Below are 23,794 nucleotides of genomic sequence, written 5' to 3' on the forward strand. Positions count from 1 at the left end.
CCTCCTGGCACTGCTAATGGCTCTTCTGGACTGCAGCTGTATCCAGGTTACAACCTGGGCCCCGGCACACAGGCCCTGGGACACGCACGGGCTCAGTAGGGACAAACTATTTTCTGCCACAGGCACAGCGTGCAGCTATAGAGAACTGAAACCATAGCGATCCGTGAGTGTCGGTTTTGGTGGGTGGTGTGTGAAGTCAGCAGAAGAAGAAAGAACACGAAGGTGTGGTGGGTTAGCAGACGGGAGACAAGGGGGTCATGGTGAAGACAGAGACTAAATGTGTGTGTGTGTGGGTGGGGGTGGGTGGGAGAGAAATAGGGATTGTACATCTCCAGCCAAACTCACAATCCAATATATGTTGATGACGTGACGATTTCAACCCTTAACCGGGAATATAAATTGTACGCGGTTTCGGGGGGGAGCCGTCCCAGCTTGGGTTCTTCAGCTACTGTTTTGTCTGGGCCCCCTCTTTTCAAAAAGGCCCCCAACAAATGGCAACGCGCATTATCATTTGCACGGCTGGCCCCGATTGGACTGAGGCTCCCTGGGTGCACGGGGTGATTCATGGCACAAGGGTCTGTTAAAAGAGCAGCCTTGACTCACGCCGCGGGCCTTCGTGAGGACAAGGAGAACAGAAACTGTTTGGCAGAGGGGGTGATTCAAAAGTCTGGCAAAGGGGAACCTTGTTGAAAGTGTGTGTGGGTGGGGGAGAGAGAGAGTGTGTGTGTGTGTGTGTTAGACAAAAAGACAGAAAGAGAGAGAGAGGGAGAGAGAGATGTGATGAGGTTTGAATTGTGGTCAGGCTAAGGTTAAAGGAAGGGTCAGGAATCCGGTAATACTACAGTAAACCTATGGGAATAAATACTGTGACCTGGCAAGAATGGCTGTTGAAATGTGTGTGTGTGTGTGTGTGTGTGTGTGATGCCTGCAGGCAAAGTGGGCGTGCCAACAGTTTTTTTTTTTTTAGATATTACAGAGACAAAACAATGGAGGCAAATACTGTGCAACAGCTTATCAACAGAGCAGACACATTTCCATTCCGTAACTGTCGATGAAGGAAGGCAAGAGCACGGACGAGACAGAGCCAGACTCCAGCTATCCGAATAACAGACTTAGAAGTTAGAGCAGCAGGTTAGCGGATATATAACCGAGAACGGAAAGCGTTGGAAATTGATTTTCAACAGACGAGCGAGAGCACCCGGATGATGATGATGATGATGATGATGATGATGTGGGATGAAATTATTCTTGCATGTACACGTTCAAGCGGTCCCTGACCGTACACAGGCGCCGCACATGTTCCACAGCTGCCTACCTGACCACTGACCTGAAAGTAACAGAAACAGGAGAGCGTAGAGAACTGCGTAGTGAGAGCACTCCAAGATTAAATATTCTGCCTCTAAGTCAGGGGGAAGGAAAATAAATAAGAACGGTGCGTGTCCTAGTTTTCTTACCTTTTTAAAGACTTTTTTTTTTTTTGCATAAACACTACCTTTTGTAGGATCACTGGTCGTTCTTTGGACCAAATGACAGTTCTAAGAAAGAAGACCATAAACAGTGATCTCTGAGGTGAATGAGATTAAGGAAGTGGCATCATTTAAGGTGAAGTTGGCGGTTAGGCATCACCGGGTTGTGGTCGAGTCACGAGTTAAACTTTTGGCGAGTCTGTCAAAGGCAAAATGAATTCACGTTGTGTATCAAACGCAGAGACAGAGACCAAACGAGACAGAACAACAACAAGGACGCCCAAATGTGAGCCCAAACGAACGCTTCCTTCAATTGACACTGCCGTCTTACCCGAGGACAATCCCGGCGCAGTTTTTTTTTTTTAAACAATGATAGCTCCGAGGCAAGTGCTAAATACTACACGGTCGGGGTTATCTCGAAGACTTCCTCAATCGGCGGGAGCGCAAACATAAAGGACATGAGAAAAAAGACACTGCGAGGAACAAATAGGGCACACAAATACGGGCTGAAAAATGATAGCAGCGCCTGAGATTGATGAAACCATATCAGGTTACGTGACAAGCGGCGAGACACACAAATTCTTTTTTCGCCCCTCAGGCAAGAAGGTGTAATTTCCCCTTCTGCTGTCACAGGAGCCATGTAAAAAATTATCTGCGGCCAAATGACTAACGGATTCAGAGTCATTTGTAAAGTGCAATCAAGTCTGCAGAAAATCTCTCTCCCTCTCTCCCTCTCTCTCTCTCTATCCATCCATCTATCTATCCATCTTTTCCTCGCTAATTCCATCCATCCCTGCCGATCCAGCCACTCAAAATAGAATCACCGCCATACTGCTTCAGTGTAACACACAGTGGGATGTGGATGAAAATGCTGGCCCCACAGGACACACACACACACACACACTCACACTCACACTCACACACACAAATAAGAAGCGGACTGCTGTGGGGCTGACGCAAGACTATCTCTGTCTCACGTGTCTCTCCCCTACGGCCGCCTGCTGCTCCTGACCTTCGAGATGTTTTTCTCTCTCCTTCTCCCGCTCCCTTTATTCCTCTCTAATGCACATACACGCAGACCCACACACACACAGGCACAGGCAGAGGCAGAGAGCAGCACAGACACACACACAGACACAGGCAGAGAGCAGAGAGCAGCACAGACACACACACACACTGCTTCCTTTTTGCGCACACCTTCCAGCGTCTTAGTATTTTGTCATTAAAAGGCATTGCATTTCAGGCTTGGATCAAGCAGATGGGGCTGCGTAAGCAAGTGTTGCTCCTTCACTCAGCACCTTGGCTGAAGTTCAGACACTCAACATGCATTTGCAGCACTCCACTCACGTATGTGAAAACAAACGTCTACGCACTATCTTCCAGGAACCAGGAGTATCGGCCGGACAAGTGCGTGAATCTCTCACACGGCCGGTGTGTTTTCCTCTTAACCTAAGGATGGGCCGCGCAAAGCGGCACAGCAGTGGACCAAAGGCCACTGCACAGCAACTGAACAGGGATGAAAGCACGAAATGGCAAACAGTACATAAAGCGTGGCCACTATGTCAAGTTTCATTCATCAAACTTACTCCAAACGTCGGTATCATCTTTACCGAAAACAGCGCTCTCGTTTCGGACTTTGCAACAGCTTTAGAAACGCCTCGCAGATGAGAAGGTTAAATCAGCAACGCCCTAGAAAAAGTGTCACTTCAGGGTTTTACGGGTCAGGAGCATAAACGTTTGCCTTTTGACCGAAGAATTATACTCTTAGTTAGTCATTTTGTGAATGTTTCGTAACAAAAAAACGCAGCATGGTTTAGAGAACGGATTCAGGGGAGGTTGAACGGGTTCAGTGCCTGTCAGTCAGCCAGTTAGCCTTTCACACAAACCCGCGTATGTGAAAGTAATGTATAAATGTATTTCAGTGCTATCAGGCACTTCCCTCGCCCATTAACATTTGCATATTCCTCTGGGTGTTTGAGTTGAGCGACTCCCTCCCTCTCTCTCTTTTTTTTTTCTCTCCCTGGGTTGTCCAAGCAACAAATGTCAGCTAATTACCGCGTAGCTGTTTGGAAGAGCTCCATCTTTCCCTGTTCTCTGCTCTGTTCACGTCAGGATCAGGCAGTTTGAGTGCCGGTGCCGGTGGTGGAAGGAGGCTTCAGCTACAAGGCTAAATTGATTCCCCGAGAAAGGCCTCATCAATACTTATCACAAATGATACAAGCAGCTCGCACAGACCTGCAGGGATGTGATGTATCATTCACAGGCAGAGGCCTAGCAGTAATGGTTAAATGTGATAGAATCAGGTCTGGTAACACAGCAGGCTAAAGAGCCGGCAGATGATACAAGTATTTCAGCTCAGCTCAGCATTCAGTAAGAAGGAAAAAAAACTTTTCTAAAAGGTCACGTTCGAACAGGAGACACAGACAAGACGGTGGAGTGAGGCAGGAGACAAAAGTGCAAGTCATTGTCTCTGAGTGTGTGTTTGGAACAACAAGCTGCCACCTCGGTGTGTGTGTGTCTGTGTGTGTGTCTGTGTGCGTCTGTGTGAAGTGAATCCTTGAGCCGCGCCCCTGAGAACTGATAGCTCTTACACAGACAGACAGAAAGAAAAAAAAGAGCAAAAAGAAAGAGAGAACGAAAAAAAGAAAAAAAGAAAAAGGCTGGAGGAAAGAGAAGCTGCACGCAGAGACCCACATTAACAACAAAACAAAATCCGAAATCCTGACCCAGAAGCATCAATCTTTTACATTTGCCACCGGCTCTGAACAGATAGCAAACTCAAAGAATGTTTATTAAGCATACACGCTCTATACAAATACCCCGATTACATTGGGAGAAATCTAATTAATTGCTCGATTCAATGAATGAACCCCGAACTGGTAATGTAATCATAGCAACTGCCTTTTCAAGGGGCTCTTGTTAAATTTAATTGGGGGTAGAGGAAAAAAAAACAAAAAAAAAAAAACATCCTCTTTCACTGAATGAAAATCAAATTATGGGGCAGAAAAGTGAAGGAGTCGGCAAGTTTGTTCTGGTGTGCCATAAAAGATAACTGTAGAAAAGAAATGCAAACAAATACCAGGGGACACAGACTGAGGGGAACAACATAGTGTGTACTCACTGTTAGAGATGTCTTCAGCTCTTTGACATAACTGCTGTAACACCTGCAGGAAAAGCAGAAACAAAAGTTCACTTTTAGTCCAAGTTTAAAAACAAAAAACAAAAACAAGCCTGAACGTTTGATCATATCTGTGTTTTTGATAATGCTGAAAGTTTTTTTCATTTGACGGCCAGCAGGGGACGTAGGCCCTAAAAGTACCCGAACAAAATAACAAAGCTTGGTATTTGCAAAACACAAAACTACAATGACATTTGAACCATTCTGTAGCTACACAAATATAGGTGCACACACAGACACACACAAAAAAAAGTCTCCGTCTACCCAAGCTCTTTCCTGCAAAACCTGTTTGTTAGAAATGGATCTACACACCGCAGTTTTTAGTGCAGGGATATTTTTCCCTAAACACAAGACAGTTCTTGTAGAGAACCAAGCCTTCCCGGCGTTCTCACGCCCATCTCTCCTGCTTTGTCTCAGAGGCCCTCCTGCGCTGCAGCCTGAGTCTAATCACAGCGTCCCACAATAACAAATGTCACCCGGTTTTTAACGTCGTAGAGCACATTTTATAAAATACATTAAGCTCAACGTCAGCAAGTAAAATCGTAGTTGTTGGAATAGACTTATATAAAAAAAAAAAGAATATAAAAAAATGCTGCAGTCTGCACCTATTTCCTCACCTGTTTGATTTTCTAGAGTAATTACAAAATGAACACAAGAGAGAAAAATGAGAACTCATCACGAAAAGGAGACCGGTAACTGGCTAAAGAAATGAAAAGTAATAACGCAATGTAAAAGAATAGAGATGGTTTCGATCAGGATTAATCAGGATTCGTAAATGGTGAACTCAACTTCGAGAAATCATGTTTGTGTCTATTCATTTTTACTTATCACTTATAAACTATTTACAACGTCTTGTTAAGGAAATGCACAGAATTCAAATTCCCTTTATCTTTATTGTGGCTTAGTCTTCAGGGATGTCCGCTTTTAAAGTCAGAGTCAAGAAACAGTTCAGCCCCCTTAGTCTTCAGGGATGTCCGCTTTTAAGAAACAGTTCAGCCCTCTATTCATTTTTACTTATCACTTATAAACTATTTACAACGTCTTGTTAAGGAAATGCACAGAATTCAAATTCCCTTTATCTTTATTGTGGCTTAGTCTTCAGGGATGTCCGCTTTTAAAGTCAGAGTCAAGAAACAGTTCAGCCCCGTCGTACCGTTCATGTCGCACAGTACACATGAAGGGGGTGATTCTACGCGTGCACACGCACGCACGCACACACCAGGATGTCGCACAAATGAAGCAGAGGAACGACTGTGTTCCCCAACATCAATGCCTCTTTTGTCGCTGTGCCAACACCAAGTGGCAAACAGAGAGTCTGAAAACCATGACAACATGAGCGTGAATAGAAAGCCTGGAGGCCAGGTTGGTGGTGCTGTGGGAGCAGCATGTGTGTGTCTGTTTGATGTTTCCCCCCGTCCTCTTATCATAGCCAATATGAACACGGAAAATATTGGCAGGAAATAGCTACTGTCATAGAGGTGGCCGTTTCTCTTTCTATTTGATCTTCTATCTAGCCAGTCGCTCGCTTGTCGTCCGCCAGCTCGTCCGTGCACTCAGAGTGAGTTTGCGCGTCTGTCGGTCAGGTCGTGACTTGACGGTGGAACTGCGGAGCGAGACTGCATAAGCCGAGTCGCTCTGGAATTTAATTGCAGTCAATCACCTTCTGAAGAAATGCGCACGCGTGCATGTGTTAGACCAACAAAAAGCGCGTTCTAACACTTGTGAGTAGCAAGCTAACAAGGTTTCGTTTACAGTAAACACTTCCATCTGGTCAACAGAGAGAGAAACAAGGCTAAGGAGTATTTCATTGCCACATAATTAGTCCAACTACAACGACTAAGTTCTTTGTTTAAGTCTTTGGGATAAATAATAGATAATAGATTGGGAGAGGAACATTTTTAAAGACGTTGTCATCATGGACTCATATCAGTGTTGTCTGAGCCTTCGTCTGTGGCACATTAAGCAAAACACGTCCGTCAATAAAACTTAATTCATCACCAAGCTGAAATCACCTGACCGACTGCATCGGTAATAACCACAAATATGGAACTGCAATAGTTGCCACTCATTCACAGACAGACAGAGAACAACACGCAAGTACAGACACACAACTCCTCTGATAACACGTTACTGTCATGACGATAACAGAGAGCCAGGTAGGCTGAATTCATCTGCAGGTTTCTTTTTTTTTTTTTTTTTTTTTCACAAAGGCCTATTAGTAAATGATTAAAGGATCTATGCTCACAGGGCTTCAGCAGAGAAAACGATTTTCCAGCCACGACACAGGTGAATTACGCACCATAAAAAAGCCAGTGCTGCCTGGCATCATTAGCCTGACAGAGAACCAGGCTGTTAGTCTATTAAAGTCTTTTTAGCGTAAGGTTTTTACTCTTCACGTCAACAGCTGAGGGAAATTTCTTTTCATTTTTTTAATCATAAACACACTCACTCACACACACACACACGTTCTCATTTTTTTAATCATAAACACACTCACACACACACGTTTGCACATGTACGAGCACAAACAGTATTTTCCTAACACTGATTACCCACAGTCCAGCGCTGTCCTCATAAATCACATCGACACCTGATTTGCAACTTTTGTTTACTGGCCATTGCTTGTTAGATGGCTAATAAAAATATATATTTTTTTTTTTTTACAGACAACCTATTATCTGCTTGTTAGATGGCTAATAAAAATATAATTATATATTTTTTTTACAGACAACCTGATATTATGCATAACAATACAGACATCCCATTCTGTGGATCAGATTGAACTGAGCTGAAATAGAGCCAATGAGAAGCCTTGCTGTGGTCACATGATCCATGTGTCACCATGTTTTTGGACAGAGCTGAAGTCTTTCCTGCAACATGGGTGTTAAAAAAAAAAAAAAAAAACATTCCACCTGCAGACTGCAACAATTAGTTCCGTCAGTTCTGTGGAGATTAAAAGAGTAACTACAAGAACAAGGAATGTGACCTAGTTGTAAACTTGGCTGCGACCCAGCTTTTTTTAAGGGTGCACTGGCAGGTATAAATATTTTAGCTGGTTTTAGTTGAACGGATTGAACCCGATCATTAAAAGTCTTACAGGGACGACGTGCGCCACGCGTCTTCAGCTGCGGTTTCAAGTCTTTAAAGACTTGGTTTATTTAATTTATTTCAGCACAATAGAGTCAATAAAAAAAAAAAAGAAGAAAGAAAATACACCGTGTAAACTGGAGAGACACAAAGCCATTCGTTATTTGTGCCAAAACAAAGTGCTAAAAACAAATTAGTGCCATGTTATTAGCTTAAAAACTTTTGGGTAACAACCTAAATGTCACATTATAATAGCCATCATTACTCACTAATTTCCATCTAATTAAGTTGAAAGACAAGGAAAAAAAGAAAAAACAACAGGCAAATGCAAAAAAAGAGGCAATCTGTAAACACATAATTACCTGCATGTGGAAGAGTCAATTGCTCACACACACACACAAGCACACACACAAGCACACACACACAGTGTATGAGCAAACTTTTCTAACTGTCTGAATTCCCTCGTTTGGTTTTCTCTAATCCAACGCACACACACACACACACACACATGCACACACACACCCACCCTCCCCCTTTTCCTGAGCCACACTGGTATTGACTTTACTTTACTCACTCTCCAGTGGCATCTGCACAGGGTTAAATATGATCGTCAGACCTTTGTACATGACAAAGAAGGAAGACAGAGAGAAACAAACACGAGATATGGATAAGGAACGAAAGAGAGAAAGAAAGAAGGGAGGAAAGGAAGAAAGAAAGAAAGAAAAGAAAGAAAGAAATGAAGAAAGAAAGAAAGGAAGGAAGAAAAAATAACGAAATGAAGAAAGATAGAAAGTAAGAAAGGAAGAAAGAAAGATAGAAAGAAAGAAAGAAAGAAATGAAGAAAGAAATAAAGATTGAAAGAAATGAAGAAAGAAAGAAAGAAAGAAATGAAGAAAGAAATAAAGATTGAAAGAAATGAAGAAAGAAAGAAAGAAAGAAATGAAGAAAGAAAGAAAGAAAGAAATGAAGAAAGAAAGAAAGAAAGAAATGAAGAAAGAAAGAAAGGAAGGAAGAAAAAAGAAAGAAATGAAGAAAGATAGAAAGAAAGAAAGGAAAAAAGAAAGATAGATAGAAACACTCCGGTTCTTCTTTACTCTGTTGCTATTTGAGCCTGGGAAACAAGTGTCCTCTGAAAATACACACATTGAGATTGGCCTCTAATCCTTTCGCTTTTTAATATTTGATGTTGTGTTAGAGGAGCGACACTAGTGAGGTGTTTGCCTCTCGTGTCTCGGCTGATCTCTGCCTCACCGGCCTCCTGTGGGAGGGAGGGAGTGAGTGAAACTTGGCCACAGACGTTTTCCTGAAGCCCCCAGAACAAAACAGGCAAGTCTTGACAGTCTGTCGGCCACAGAGTCGTCACACAATCAGTTGCAGGAAACCAATCCCTAAATAGCAGTGATTCATCTCATCATCACACACAATGCCAGTACAGAGTGCACAAAGAAGCTCTCTCTCCCTCTCTCCCTCTCTCTGTGTCTCTCTCTCTCTCTCTCTGTGTGTGTGTCTTATCCTATCTGTCTCAACCCCCCACCTCAGTGTGTGCTGCTTTAAAATAAGTGCTTCACCCGTCTTTCTCTGCCCTGTGATTTACCGGCAGTGTTTAACTGCAGGGCAGCATCTTTTATCGTTACATGATCTGGGGCTGAAAGCTGACAAAATGGAATCTCTGTGCACGTACCTTTGTATTTCAGTATTAGGTTTTGGGCAATAGACAGAGACAGAGCAGATCATGTAAAAGAGAAAAAAAAAGAAAAAAAAAAAAAAAAACTTCTGTGAGAATCGCTTTTCTAAGTGCAGTTTGAATACTCCCTGCCTCCGGGTGCTGCGGATTCGTCTATATATGTGTGTGTCTGTCATTCCACTGAACGGTTTCTTCCTTGATTTGATGAGGCAAGCGTCTACTCCGGGAACAGGTTATATCACACAGGAGGTAAAACATTAGGAGAGTCTGGGGTGGACAAAAACTCCAACATTGACAAAATCTGTTTCGGAGAATTACAACATTGAGCTAAAATGTTCTTCATTCTTCCTGTACCAAAATGTATGTCGTAATCTAGCAAATTACAGCAACGGACACAATATCACACAGAGCAGATGTGGATCTTGAAGGTGGAGGCAGCACGGGAAGTTTCGTTGGATTAATGAAGAAGATAACAAATACAGCAAAGAATACTGGCGCTGTCGGTTTTCATCCAGCGATTTAACACCTGATAGAAAAAAAAAACCTTGCCCAAGTACACCTGTCTGAAGGAGTTTTTCCATAAACAGGCAGAGAAGAGCATGGATGAAGAGTCAAAAATACAAACGAAGTCGCGTTAACTTGTTCTTGATACACAAGCTTTTGAAAACAGACGACGTGTCAGAAGTGCACGAGAGAGCGTGCTAACACATACAACAACAAGTACGATTAAGATATAAATTGAATTAGCTTCACCTCCGATAACTGGAGCGCTATTGTGGCCCTTTGGCACTTTTTAACTGTTAATCTGTTTTCCATTACATTTTTGAAATTTTCCTGTGCGTAAAGCATGTCAATTCCTATATATTTTAAACGTAAATATGGCTAGTTAGGTCTATTTGAACCGGTGCCCATTTTGTAATCCCTTTATTTCAAGGATTAAACATATATTATCTATAAAAGAAATTTAAATACATATGTGAATTTCTATTTATGTGTTAATTTGTGCCATTTTGTTTTACAAAGTTACGTAAAGTAGTGTTAAAGTCAAGCTTTATGTGTTAATTTGTGCCATTTTGTTACGTAAAGTAGTGTTAAAGTCAAGTCTGATGTCTTCTGTCTCTGTGTCTGGACTGACAGACTAGTGCCAGTTATCGGCTAATAGGAAAGGGTACATACATATATAGGCCATCAAGCCACGGATAACATGGAAATTGTCCCTAAATGTGAGAGACTCCGAGCACTAAGAGTAAATGAACGACTGGCAACCCAACAATGACAACAGTGCAGCGTGTGACCAGGTCATCAGCAGTGGATGGCCATCAGTCTAATGACACTTCATGTTCAGCGCACGGTTACAGCTTGGATGGTCCATCAAGATGATGTGTGAAGGACAGAAAATCTGGGACCAACACAGATGTCACTCCTATTCCCAGGACACTCTCAGCTAACTGGCCTTCAAAACACTCACAGCACAACGCTGCGCCAAATAGGGAGCGAGAGAGGCCAAGGCCGACGGAGCATTTCTGTGACCCGGGGGGGTGTGACTGTAACATGTCATAATCGCCTTTAATGTAACAACAGCGAGTGGTAACAACAGCAGGGAAATCGACAGATGAGAATCAGAGCTGTTTGGGTGGACGGGGAATCATCCACGTAGAATGTAAAATGCTTTAATAACCTGTGATGAAAATATTGTGAAGTGGCTCGTACACTGTGACTCGACACCCAAAACAGAGCCAGTTGGAAATGACTTCCAGCACTGTTGTGTGAGAGGAAACGGCTTCAATGGATCTATGTGGACGGCAGATGTGGGTCCACTTTGATTTGGACCCATATGTGTGTTTGTGTGAGCGTGAGAGAGAGAGAGAGAGAGAGAGAGAATAAGAAGCGTCTATTAAATGGACCTGCTGTCTCCTTGATCAAGGGAGTCAATAAAGGGCCAGTTCTGTCAAACCCTCCGGGGCGAGTGTGTGTGCGCACGTGTGTCCGCGTGCTTGTGCACGTGTGCCGTGCACGCGCAATGTGTGTCTGTTATGGCCCGAATCTGAAGTACTCTGACAGGTGAGTGATTGAGTGCTTTCATTTCCCTCCAGCGACAACAAGACGTCCGCGCACAAACACAAACGCCACGCGGACGTCCACCGATGGAAACACACACACACACACAGACGCACACACACACAGACGCACACACAGCACACGGTGGAGGATGGTGAGGGAGAGTGAGAGCTGTTGTTTCCTAAAGGATGCTGCTCCTGCCTGCGTGCTTAAATTAGCTCGAAATGTTTGGATTACGCACAGGGAGCTCTCACAGAGGATTTAGCAGTTGTAGCCTAGAGTCTGTGGGTGTTACCATGTACACAAACATGCAAAAAACAAAGACACACCGATACACAAGATATCCTCATAAGGACTCGAAACATATGTCGCACACGTATCAAACGAATACACAGCCAAGTGTGAACCCAAGTGGAGTAAGCCTTCATCCCACCACCAAAAAGGAAAAAAAGGAAACTCCTTCATGACTTCAAAGACAAATGCTGCTCTAAATGGTGCAAACAGCATCATCATTCACTGTTTCATTCATCAAGTCTCTTCTGCTGTTAGAGGACAGTGTTTTTCGCATCATTATTTAAGAGTGCAGTCCTGGCCGCCGCTGCTGCTGCTGCTGCTGCTGCTGAGGTGGGGGGAGGATAGGACATGCTTGCAGATGTAGAGACAGTTAGAGAGAAAGGGAGGAGGAAAAGAGAAGGGCAATGAGGGAGGTCAGCAACCCCCAGTCTGAGATAAAGGCCCTTCTCCCTCCCTTCTGCCGCGGCTTTCCAAGCCCCTGCCAGGATCGTGAGGCGTCTCACGTTACAGCTGTCTCTCAGTGTCATCGTTCAGAATGAGCACAGGCAGGAGAGAGAGAGAGAGAGAGACGTAGTGAAAAAGATAGAAAGACTAAGACGAGGCGAGCAGAACAATACCACAAAAACAAAAAGGGGAAATATATTTGCACACACCTTGCGTTGGCCAGGAAACACACACCAGCAAAAATAAAAAAAGGGGGACTGTCACAACTCAACTCTCAACTCCAAGATAACGTGTTGTGGTGCTTGCGCGGATTAGACCTCACCGAGCACAAACACAAGTGTCCTTTTTTAACTTCAGGTTTCTAAAAAAAGCCCCTTGTCCCTGGTTCAGTAATGACTAATCTGTTGACTGCTAGCATTTAACGCCTTTGCTACTAACAAGGCGAGGGCCACAAGGTCAAGACTGAAAAGAGTAGAAGACTTTTTATGTTTTACAGTGAAGAGAAATAGAAGTAAACATCAATCCTAAATATAAAAAAAAAAAAACATGAAGAGAATGGTGCTGTATAGGCAGCTTTTTTCCTCTTACACGCTTTTCCACCACCGCCAACGAACTCCGGGCTGATTGTACCAGTGTGGTTAACATAAAACATGGCTCTGAACAAACACACATAAAGCTAGTGCGCAGCTCAAAACTGCTTCCCTGTTTGTTTTCCTTCATCCCTGTCATTTCTCATGGTGTTGGTGGGAGTTAAATATTTAAAATTCTAGCTCAGCTCGAAGCAGACTTTGCCAGCACAGCTAAAATAAAAAGCCTTTGTGGCAGCAGTGACCAGATTTTAAATGCTGAAGAAGATCAATAAATGGGGGTGGAGGATCCTAAATATACTTTTGTGTGTGTGTGTGTGTGTGTGTGTGTCCTGTCCTTATGCATAAATGCTCGTGTTCTGGCAAGCAGATGTGTGTGTGTGTGTGTGTGTGCATCTTTAACACTCACTGAGGCTCACAGCCTCCCTGCCTACTATAACCTATTCTATAGTATCATCAAGAACCCCGCTGACCTGGGAGACACAGCAATAAAACCAATAGCATTCCCCTTCCCACATCTCAAATCCTTTCCCCATTTCTTTTTCCCATCTGAGCGTGGCCAACACGGGTGAATTCCTGAGAAAAGTGTAAATAAGGGCCGGTGTTACAGATTTAGAAATGTCAGTGTGTGGTAAACATCAAACTAAGGGGCAGGTTTTCCACAGCCTTTCCTGCGTCTTCATTATAGACAGTCTGACACGTAACATTTAGCTCAGGAAAACAATGCAGGCTCACTCTGCTAATGTTAGGATAAAATACTCTGTTTTTATCTAAGAAATGTCTTTTCAAAAAATGAATGAATTTCTGATGCCACCGGGAGTGTTTTTTTCTTTTTATTCCACAGTCCTTTTTGGGGGGTTTTACGAAGACAACATAAATTGACGCTTTCAGCTGATGTAAAGTGACGACCCTTTGTGCGCCGTCTATACTGTATGAGAGTGTGATTAGACAAATGGTGAATTATGCAGACATGGCCGCCCCTTCTCCAGCTCCACAAGACACAAAAGTACATCTGTGCTTTCACATCTGTGCTAATGTACACAACAAAAAACAGCCCTGAAGAGGAAAATTCATCAGGATCTGTGGAGACTTCATTAAAAAAAGAAACTAGCCTGGACTTTCCAAACAAGGATTGTCTTCGGAGGGGAAAATCAACCCTTTTTCACCTTGCTGGTGGAAAAACAGGCATCCCAACGAGACAGAGCATGCACAAACAACCTTGACTTTCATCAAGGAAATTCTCACATTGAATGATAAATAGAGGCCCAGGGGACCAACAGCTAAGAAGCAGCTTATCGCCTTCCCCTCCCAAATTTGGTCGCTCTGTCTTCCGTCTCATGAAAGTCAGCACAGGGTGACCCACTTGCACTTTACAACACTAACGTTGCACTAATTAATCCTCCATAGCTGAATTTGTTTACTTACTTTAACCAAAAGAAATGTGCTGGTGTTTAAAGGAATAGTGCGCAACAATTCCCTTACTGTTTACCAACATAAACACTCTTCCTTACTTGGCTCTCTAACTCGGCAAACATTTTCCACAAAATCAAATGGCATTTTTAAAATAGCAATTCAACAGCAGATACCAAATGGTGCACCTTGGGACAGACGTCTGAGTCAAAACAAGAGTTATGAGTCATTTTGGAAGATAAAGCACCAATTTTAAAAAAAGGAAACAAAAATGGTTGAAAAAAATGTTAAATGAATATCAGCTCATTATTATTTTAAAAAGTCAGTGGTGTATTGTAAAGCCTGTTTGGCCTAAGCTGTGTTGACCCTGCTGACCTTCCCTCTTGCTTCTTCATTTTTATATTTTCATTATATAAAAGGAATATTTCGAAGCACATTCAGACGAGCGCCTCTGAGCAAAGTTAATAGAGGGAGTCCTTGAACGTCAACTTCAAAGATTTACTTGTACCAACCGAAATAGAAAGGTAACAAGTGGTTGGGTGGATCAACAGAGAGCTCACCATCTTTCTGCCTAAGACGGCATTAACCCACAAGGCCATGTGAAGTGGCATCACTAAATGAGCTGCATGGATAGTCTTATAACACAGCACAAACCTATGCCAGGAACAAACAGATAGACAGACAGTAGCATCTGCAACTATAAGAAGTTCATCAATCCAACATGTGAGCTCTAAAAGCTTGTTTGTCATTGTTGTTTCCTGTGTGGCTCTGCCCACACATTCAAACAGACGTGGTTGACCAAAGGGCAGAGAAAGAGCATGCGTCCAGTACTGCTGTGTCTAACATTTGCTGTAGAGCCACAGCTAACACAGAGCAGACCTCCACTTCCTCTCCAAATTTCTCAGCTCTGTGTCAGCGCTAACATGCCAAGATTTGATAGGGCTCCCAGATGGCCATTATTATCAATTGATTGTTTGAAAGTCTGATTAATTCCTGTCTAAATATAACACGACGAAAGCGATGCCATGAAATATTTAGCCTAGGTGTTACACACAAACTGACTCGTTCTTTTTATAGGCCATTAATCAAAACATATCAGTTTTACGGTCGCTGTGCTGAACACACGGCAGTAGTGAGAGCAATAGGACAGTGTGTTACCATTGGTTTCTATTTATGAAAACGCGCACGCATTCATATGTAAACACAACTGCTTTACATGTTGGGAGTTTTATTTGAATTGAACTGCTCTTAAGAATGATATGTATTTCATACTCACAATGTTGGTTAATAACAAAGTTCCCAGGACTTGAGTTATTTTTATGTAATTGGGTATTCGTTTCCACTGAGTCATCAAAACACAACGACAACAAGAAAGATAAATAACGTGTGGTGTCACACCCGACAGTAACTCCATGACGTGACAAAAAAAATAAAGGTTTACTGGACATCATTTCCTCAGCAACAATTTATCAGGCATTACCTCACCTATGACTCAATCTGTGTCATACACATATAATGTACAAAGAAATCAAACCTCAGTGCTTACGCTTTGGGTTTTTCGCTAAATAAATAGTATTTAAAAAAAGACAAGCATCTCATATTCGCTGGTGAGGATTATACCAAATGAAGCATTGTGTGCTCATGGGATTGTCTCCTGAAATCTGTGCACATTCTGTCAGATCCAGCAGCCCCAAACACAGAGCCTGTGAACCTAATTTTACCTAATCAGCTTAGTCAATAAAGTAACCGTTTGCCGTGACTTTGTTAGACATGCAAATAGGGCTTAACCATGTCTATCCTTAATTCCCAAATGTTCAAGTCAAGCAGAAGTCCTCCTTTATCTCTTCAAAAACAACACTTCCAATTTGAGAGAAAGGAAGTGCAGCAAAAGGGGTGGGGGGGATAAAACTCCAGCTGAGAGTTTTGGCCTGGAAAGGAGAGGCATCTCTGATTTGTGTGTGGTTGAGGTAACACACTGTGCTTTCATTTCAACCTAACATAGCAAACAAACTCTGACATCTTCCCCCCATTTTTCACTTCTACTCTTGCTCACTCATTTAATTTATGTGAGAACGTGCTGCACAAATACATTAGAACTTCTTGTTGGTTTGTCAGTTCAGCTGAAACACTTTCACTGCCACACACCACCACTTTCACTTGCACACATATTCAAACAAATCTGCACAAAATGACTCTATGACAATAGACAGATGTAGTGTTGGTAAAAGTACTGGGAGACACTGTTCCATCTGAATTCACTGATATCACTAATGGCGTCTTTGCAGCTCCATGAAATCAAGCAGCTGTCATATAGATGCATCAGCACTGAAAGGAGGGAGAGCCATTCCCTTAAGGACAGAGACAACGCGCCTTCATGTTTGGCTAAACATCTGCTCCTCTGCACTCCAGCTTTGCAGCAATAAACGGGCAAACAAAAGAGGTGGGAGGTGAAATGATCAGATTTTCCATTTCAAAGCATTTATCCAGTTTGTTTTCTTTTCCCCCTTCGCTCTTCTCTCACAGGACATGGGAAAGAAATTGAGATCAAGTTTTAACTCTGACAGAGTGAATGAATGCTTGAGCTAAAATAACACCTTTTGTAAGATGGATGACAGAAATGAAATAAGGTCACCATTTTCCAGTCACTGGACAATTCTCTCTGCAAAGAGTCTCCAGTTTAAACTGTTGTAAACCAGCACTGTCAGAATGTGTGTGTCTGTGAGTTTGTTTTTGTTACTTCTGTAAGAACTTTTCTGGAATAAACACCGTCTTTTTTAGGGCTTGTTTACCTCAGGATGTAATGACACAGCCTCTCTGCTCAAGGTTAATGTTAGGTGGTTAGGTGTTTGTTTGTTGACTGTTTGTTTCTGGAACTCATTTATGATCATTTCTGGAACTGTTATATCTGGTTTTCTAAGACCAGATGTCCAAAATGGGACTGTAGTTGACAAGAAGTAGAATTTTACTGTACAGCTATTTACAATACTACAGCCATAGCAAAATACCATAACAGTCATGTTAACAATACTGTACATCCCCCGGGCTTTTACCAAATTTTCCAACTCATTCTATGAATTTGCACAATGATTCTTAACGTTTTCCACAAACCCATCATCTTAATTGCAGGGCACAAATCAAAAGCTACGTGAGCTCACACAATGTCACATTCCCAAAAAATGTTCTTTGTTTGGTGTAAACACAGTCAGAATGAGAATATGAATGGTAGTTTGTAAAGGTTACAATTATATATTAAATGGTAACAATAATCGTCAGTTACGTTTATTTACGTTAGATTCAAAGCCAAATCGGTACTCAAGAAAAGGTCAGGGTTGGGGATACATTTCCTTTCAACGTGTAAAAAGTCATTGAAGAGTCCCCCTTGGAATAGCATGTTTTTGTATGAGCGTGTGTGCGCGTGCGCGCGCCGGAGTACGAACATTCTGTCAATCTGGCTGATCTATCCATCACATTCCAATTCACCTTAGTGTTAATGGCGTTGCCAATACAGGTTCTAAGAGGCTAATAAATCGGTTTTCTCTAATAAACAATTATTCCCAACAACTTTGTGATGCAAATAATGGCAGAATTTCTTGGCAGTGACGTCTGGTTGTATATTATATTTACTATCCTTTCCTTAATAGGTGTGTTTATAATTAATATCCTTCCCTGCTTTCTTCCTCTCACTCACTCACTCCCTCCCTCCTCCATTCATTCATGTTCAACTGCGGAGATAAAACATAAAGCTGCACTAACTTAAGGCTAACATCCCATTCACGACATGTCCTTCGACAAATAGCAAATTTATGTCATTTTTGTGTACATAAATGAAAACTTGTGTACACGAACATTACAAATCTGCAACCTGTAAAAACGTTAACCTTGTTTTATTCAATCTGAAGTCTCAGACAAAAACCTCTATTTTCTGTTAAAAATCTTTTCTGAAAGAATATCCAACACTTTTCCCATCTTCCCCTCCTCGTCAAAAAGCTATGTGGTCCTAACAAGTGTCTATTTAGCGCAAGGGTATAAAACTTTGATACCAGTAAAAAAAAAGAAAAAACGTGAATCAATTTCCTTTTAAAAGTCTCCCCAGTGTTTGTGAGACAGAGGGGAGCAAGGAGTGGAGGCAGGAGGCGCTTTGAGAAGTCAGGGGGTCCGAATTTAAAATAACCAAGATGGCGAGAGGCTTGTTGTTTTGGACGGGGCTGAAAAATGGAGGATATTGTAATATACACAAAGGGATAAATTTCAACAACTCGGCCAAGCGGCTGCTCGCTCTGCCTGCACGAAGCTGCTCCGCTTTGAGGAAGCGATAACAGCAGCGGCAGCAGCAGAGCGGTGGACAGCGGTGTGCCTTGCCTGTTCACGCTCTGTGGTTTTAGAAGGAAAAGTAGCAAATTAAACGTACAAGTTTATACAAAATGAGAAGATGTTTGCGCATTTGTCGCTATTTGTTTTATATTCGCCTCCGAGGACAGTTAAAGTGGACGCTTGTCTCTTTAAAGGACGGACAGCGAGGAGCCGACACACGACAGTCCGGTGCCACCGTATTAGTTCTCTTCCCAGCGAATGAACAAGAAACAGCTCAAACACACGCACGTTACAGGAAAACCAGCACATTTCTATCACATAATGCAATAAAATACACGTTAACTTTTAATTTCTGAACGATTTCCCAAGTTATCAGATGCGTCAGCGCTGAGTGAACGGTGTGTGAGAGACAGAGGACAGAGGGACACAAAGACGAATCCAAACACTATCAGGTCACTCACTCACTATCAAGAGCGTGGAAAACACAACACCTCGGATATTTAACGTTTAAAAAGAGCGAGCAAAAGTCCGTGGATTCAAACCAAAACACGGTGCCGTCGAAGAGTGAATGAAGTGCAGTGTTAGACGACAAGAAGAAAGTACATATGAAGCTTGAGAGAGAGAGAAAAGCCAAGAAACTACAGAGAGGAAGCTGCCTTCTTTTCTACGAAGCACCATCTACGATCACCAGTTAGACTGCGAGAAGGAAATTAAAAATAAAAAACACTTACCTTTTTTTTTTACTTTCGACACTTAATGTATGTCCAACCTGGGTGTTTTAGTTGTAGTAATACTTCGGCTCGATCGTCTTCTCGCCTCTTTTCCTCGTTTAGTCGCTTTTGGTTGTGAAAGAGGTCGAGGACGGATGATAAAGAAGGGACTTGGCCAGTAATTGAGTCTCGGTTTGTGTGTGTGTGAGAGAGAGAGCGAGAGAGCGTGTGTTAGTTACTAACAGCAGATTGAAGGAGACTCTTCTCAAGGTTTATTCAGCTCCACTTGAAGGAACCGACCTGACGTCAGCTCACTACTGCCACACAAAGAAAACTTATTATTTGTGCAGCAGCGGCAGGAGCAGCGGCTGCACTGGAACAGGAGATAGTCACTGACCACCGTTATTACCATAACAGCAAACAATGTTAATGCCCGGGAGAGGGTGACTTTATTTTCCTGGATGTAAGAGAGGGAGCAGTTAGTGTTGTTGGTGCTGTTATTTTAATTCGTTCATTCATAAAAGCCAAACAACAACAATAGGAAAAACAAACAATGTCATACAGGGGCTTAAGCTGACAGTGACGTAACAAAAAGATTTAAAATAAAATTGACATATTTTTCTATTCTACGAAAAAAAAAAAAAAAACACGTACTAAGTTTGACGAAAGGACATTGTTTTGACCATTACATAACATCATGTTTTTCAATTGTTGTTGTTGTTCCTCGCTGCTAGTACAGTTAATAATAAATTGTACATTCATTGCTTAACTTATTAAAAACAATTTGTTGAACAATACTTAATATTTTTTATTTTATTTCAAATATGCAAAGCAGGGTACATTAACATTTACCTTAAATATCAACTATGCAAAATGTGTTGTCCTAAAGTATAAATAATGACAATTTTTATGCCGAATACAACAGTGTATAACTACTAAAAGTAGTGATGGTATCTTTAGTAGAAGTAGTATATGTAAAATATTTGTGGTATTTAGACTTTGATAAAAGGTTATTGCCAGAGATTCTCATTTTACAGGGACAGCCACAGATAGTTCATTCAGGTCATTTTGAAAATTTCATTTAAAGGTCAATTCACCAACCCAGGAAAGTTTGTTTTTTCCTCTAAACCTCCGATTATATAAAAGAGCACCAGTAACCAGTGACACCTATTATACACATTAAATAAACAGCCTTTCCTTAATGATAATATACAAAAACAAAATCTAATGACCTGATACAAGTAACACACTTTTTAATGAATGAAAATAACAGACTTTAGTGACTTTTTTTAACATTTCTGATAGGATTTGTATTTTCTGTCTTCTATAAAAACTAGTGCAACCTTTCGGACAGGGGTCTTGAACTCAAATGAGCTGAGGGCCGCTGCTCCCAATGTCATTTCAGGGGCCACATCAGACACTAGTGTTCAATACAGGAAAAACCTTGATATTTTAGAAACTTACTAAAAACTTAGAACAATCAATGAATGAAAAAACTGAAAAAAATGTTGTTGTTTTTTTTCTTTCTAAAAAGCAACTCCCAGGGCCAGAGAGTTTGAGATACCCTGCTCAGGAAAATGATTGTTTGAAAACATTTTCTTAATCACTGTAATTGTCCTGATTTTGATGTCCACCATGATTTATATCTGCTCCGTAAGGTGGATTTGAGAGTGTTCACCTCAGCCACTTTGATGAATTGATATTTTAATTTACAGAATATTGATCTGCAGCTCCTATAATAATCTCCTGATCCTTTAAATCATTTGCGCTGTGTTTATTCACAGCTATTCTCTGCCAAATCTGGCTGTAAACACAATTTCATCGACATTCTGTCAATATATGATGGAAAATCTTACTTGTTATAATATGAGGCCAGGGTGGTAATAAACAAATTGATTAAAAAATTAAAAAAATAACAAGTGTTTTGTGAAACTATTTTAGCCAGGTCCAAAGTATTTTTAATTACACCCCCTCGTCCCCCCAAAAAAACATGTTAGTTTTATCTTTTAATCTTTGTGTTATCTTATATACATTCCTTTGATACCTTTTATCTTTTTAACTATTTTAACAAACCCTTATTCCTTAATATCTTTGAACCATTGCTTTTTGCTTTAATTGAGCATTTGTTTGTAAATGTTTCACTTTTTGCTTATTTTAATGTTATGTGCGCACTCCACTTGCACTTTGAATGAAAGTTTATATTTTCTTGCAAATACTGCTCCACGTGGCTTCAGTTGCCCCCTTGGGACCAATAGAGTTTTTTATTTATTTAATTCAACGGAACTAAAGCCATAAAGTGGAAGATTGGTTTGTACCCCTGTCTTTTGGCAAGAATATCAGCAGTTAGAGCCTGGTGGTCTTTCAGTTTACAGTTTGTACTGTGGTGAAGCATGTGTACTTCACTTTGGGATAAGGTTAACTGACCACACATGTAAAAATGGTTATTTGTTTCAATGCAGTATGTTGCCCTGCAGGGGACAGGCAAACTGTCCAGTGTGTCCTCCACCACCATAACAGTAAAAGTTGGTTTAATTAATTGATTAATGAATTGAAGTGACTACTTTTGTTGCATTGTCTTGGTCAAAATAAATAAAATAAATCTTAAATCCTGTTTGAATTAGCCATATTAGCAGCTGGATGTACTTAAATGTGGTTTTGAAGTAATAGGCATTCAATTAGCCATATTAGCAGCTGGATGTACTGTATATGATTTTTAAATGTAGTTTTGAAGTAATAGGCATTTTAATTAGTCTAAAGTATCACAGCCTCATGTATTATTAAACAATGTTATTGTAATGGTACACAGTGTGGGCACATCTGGAACTGCAGCATACGTTTTTTTTTTTTGGTTTTTTTTGGACTTGTTTGGTCCCATTAGCAGTGATTAACACTGCGAAAAGTCTCTACTGTAAACTAGTTCTAAAAGCCAGAGTACAACGCAATTTACCACGGCAAATAAAACAAACTGTTAATTAATTTGATCATTGTGACTGATCAGTGTATGTGTTAGCGCCCAAGTCGTCAGTTTCCCCACTGGGGTGTTGATCAATGTCTCCGTGTCAAGTGCTGTTAACTCACAGTTGTTTCTCCTACAGCGCCAGTATATCCTCATGTGCATCACTGTTTACCCAGCAAATGATGATCACTCACAAATGTGGCGATCAAACAAATACAAATCACTCAGATTACTGGGGCTTTATGTCCAAGGCATTTTGCCAAACACAAACATAAACTGGGACATATCTTCTCTGAATAGGATCAATACATTTCCTGGTAAAAAACAGCCATCTGTGCCTAATTGTATGCTTTACCTCCTCTTCTGAACACACAATAAGCAACAGGCTGAACGCAGGCCCTCTGACCCAGACTGGCTTTCCAGACGGGGGAAGATTATTTCATTCAACTGGAAAACAACAAGGGGGTGGACTGGAGGAGGGGCACTGCTGGTGAAGGTGGGGGGAGTTCTTGCAGATGGAATGGGCAACTGTTCTTCTCCTATGCCCTACCCTTATATGACAACAGGGTTGGGTCAGTGAGCCCTGGCCAACTGGCTTGTCCCACTGACAGTCTTGGTGCACATTTAACAGCTATTACCCAGGATTAACAAAGTGTTCGCTGTTTATAGATACCTCGTAAATCACACACAAACAATGGAGTCATTGTTAGGGTGTGATGGAGGGTTGCTCTACAGGCACATTCATATTAATGCTTCATAAAGGTTATAAATGCCCATAAAGTATCTGATATTTTCCCCACTTCTATGTCCTTTCCTGGATGTCATCACATTAACAACCACTGCCTTAGACTTTGGAAATAATTGGCAGTGGAGATTAGTCATTTTCTAACTTGTTGGATGTTGACGATAAAATATTAATGAACAGCTGACTTTTGGGCGTTGGGCAGAAACTGTCTGTGTAGTTGGACGAAACCAAGCCATTTTTAAATCTAGGGCCTTCAGTCAACAGCGCTTCACTTGTTTCCAATTTAAATTAGTTTGTATACGTCTACGGCTGTTTACTGTATATGCCTTCTTAACTTCTGGAATTGAAGAAGATTCTCCATGAATTAAGGACATCAGTAAACAACTTTCAAATGAAGTTTTAGTCTCAATGTCTCCTACTGCACACCATGCCAGTCTTGTAAACCAATATCACAAGATAAAGAGCAAAGATAGGAAAAGAAATGTTGAGCATGAATATAATTGATCGGCACACATGACTGACCGCTGGATTGTCCAATAGGTCAATAGCTCCACTGACCATTAGCTTTATATATCAACGCTTTACTGTTAATATAGTGGTTTAGACCAGTGGTTCTCAAACTGTGGTACGCGTACCACCGGTGGTACGTGAGTGCTCTCTAGTGGTACGTGGGGTAAAAATTCATATTTTCACATTAACATTTTCAATTCAAGAAATCTGAAACATACCGTGCGCAATTAATACAACATTTAAACATAAACATCTTTCTAAACATCTCTCCTGTGTGGTGGAAGCTAACAGGGAAGGCCTCTGCTGCTGTATTCTAATGTTGGTCATCATGGTGGTGATGACAGAGTACAGGTA

General features: G+C 41.5%; 1 protein-coding gene across 11 annotated transcripts in view; it reads right to left on the minus strand.

Moving 5' to 3' along the window:
* LOC103378693 (bromodomain adjacent to zinc finger domain protein 2B-like) overlaps window positions 1-19,952 on the minus strand; it is a 61,394-nt gene extending 41,442 nt beyond the window's left edge. For 2 of the 11 annotated variants that reach the window (XM_025055896.1, XM_025055888.1), the window contains exons 1-2: window positions 19,251-19,947; window positions 4,588-4,630 (exon numbers count right to left, since the gene is read on the minus strand). The gene's annotated coding sequence lies outside the window, so the exon portion shown is untranslated. Of the gene's footprint in view, window positions 1-4,587; window positions 4,633-19,250 lie in introns of all 11 variants that reach the window. The other 9 variants (XM_025055891.1, XM_025055894.1, XM_025055895.1 and 6 more) reach the window with 9 other exon arrangements.
* Between the last annotated feature and the right edge of the window lie 3,842 nt (window positions 19,953-23,794).

The sequence above is a fragment of the Cynoglossus semilaevis genome, chromosome 5, assembly GCF_000523025.1.
Source record: "Cynoglossus semilaevis isolate Cse_v1.0 chromosome 5, Cse_v1.0, whole genome shotgun sequence".
Classification (NCBI taxonomy): Eukaryota; Metazoa; Chordata; class Actinopteri; order Pleuronectiformes; family Cynoglossidae; genus Cynoglossus; species Cynoglossus semilaevis.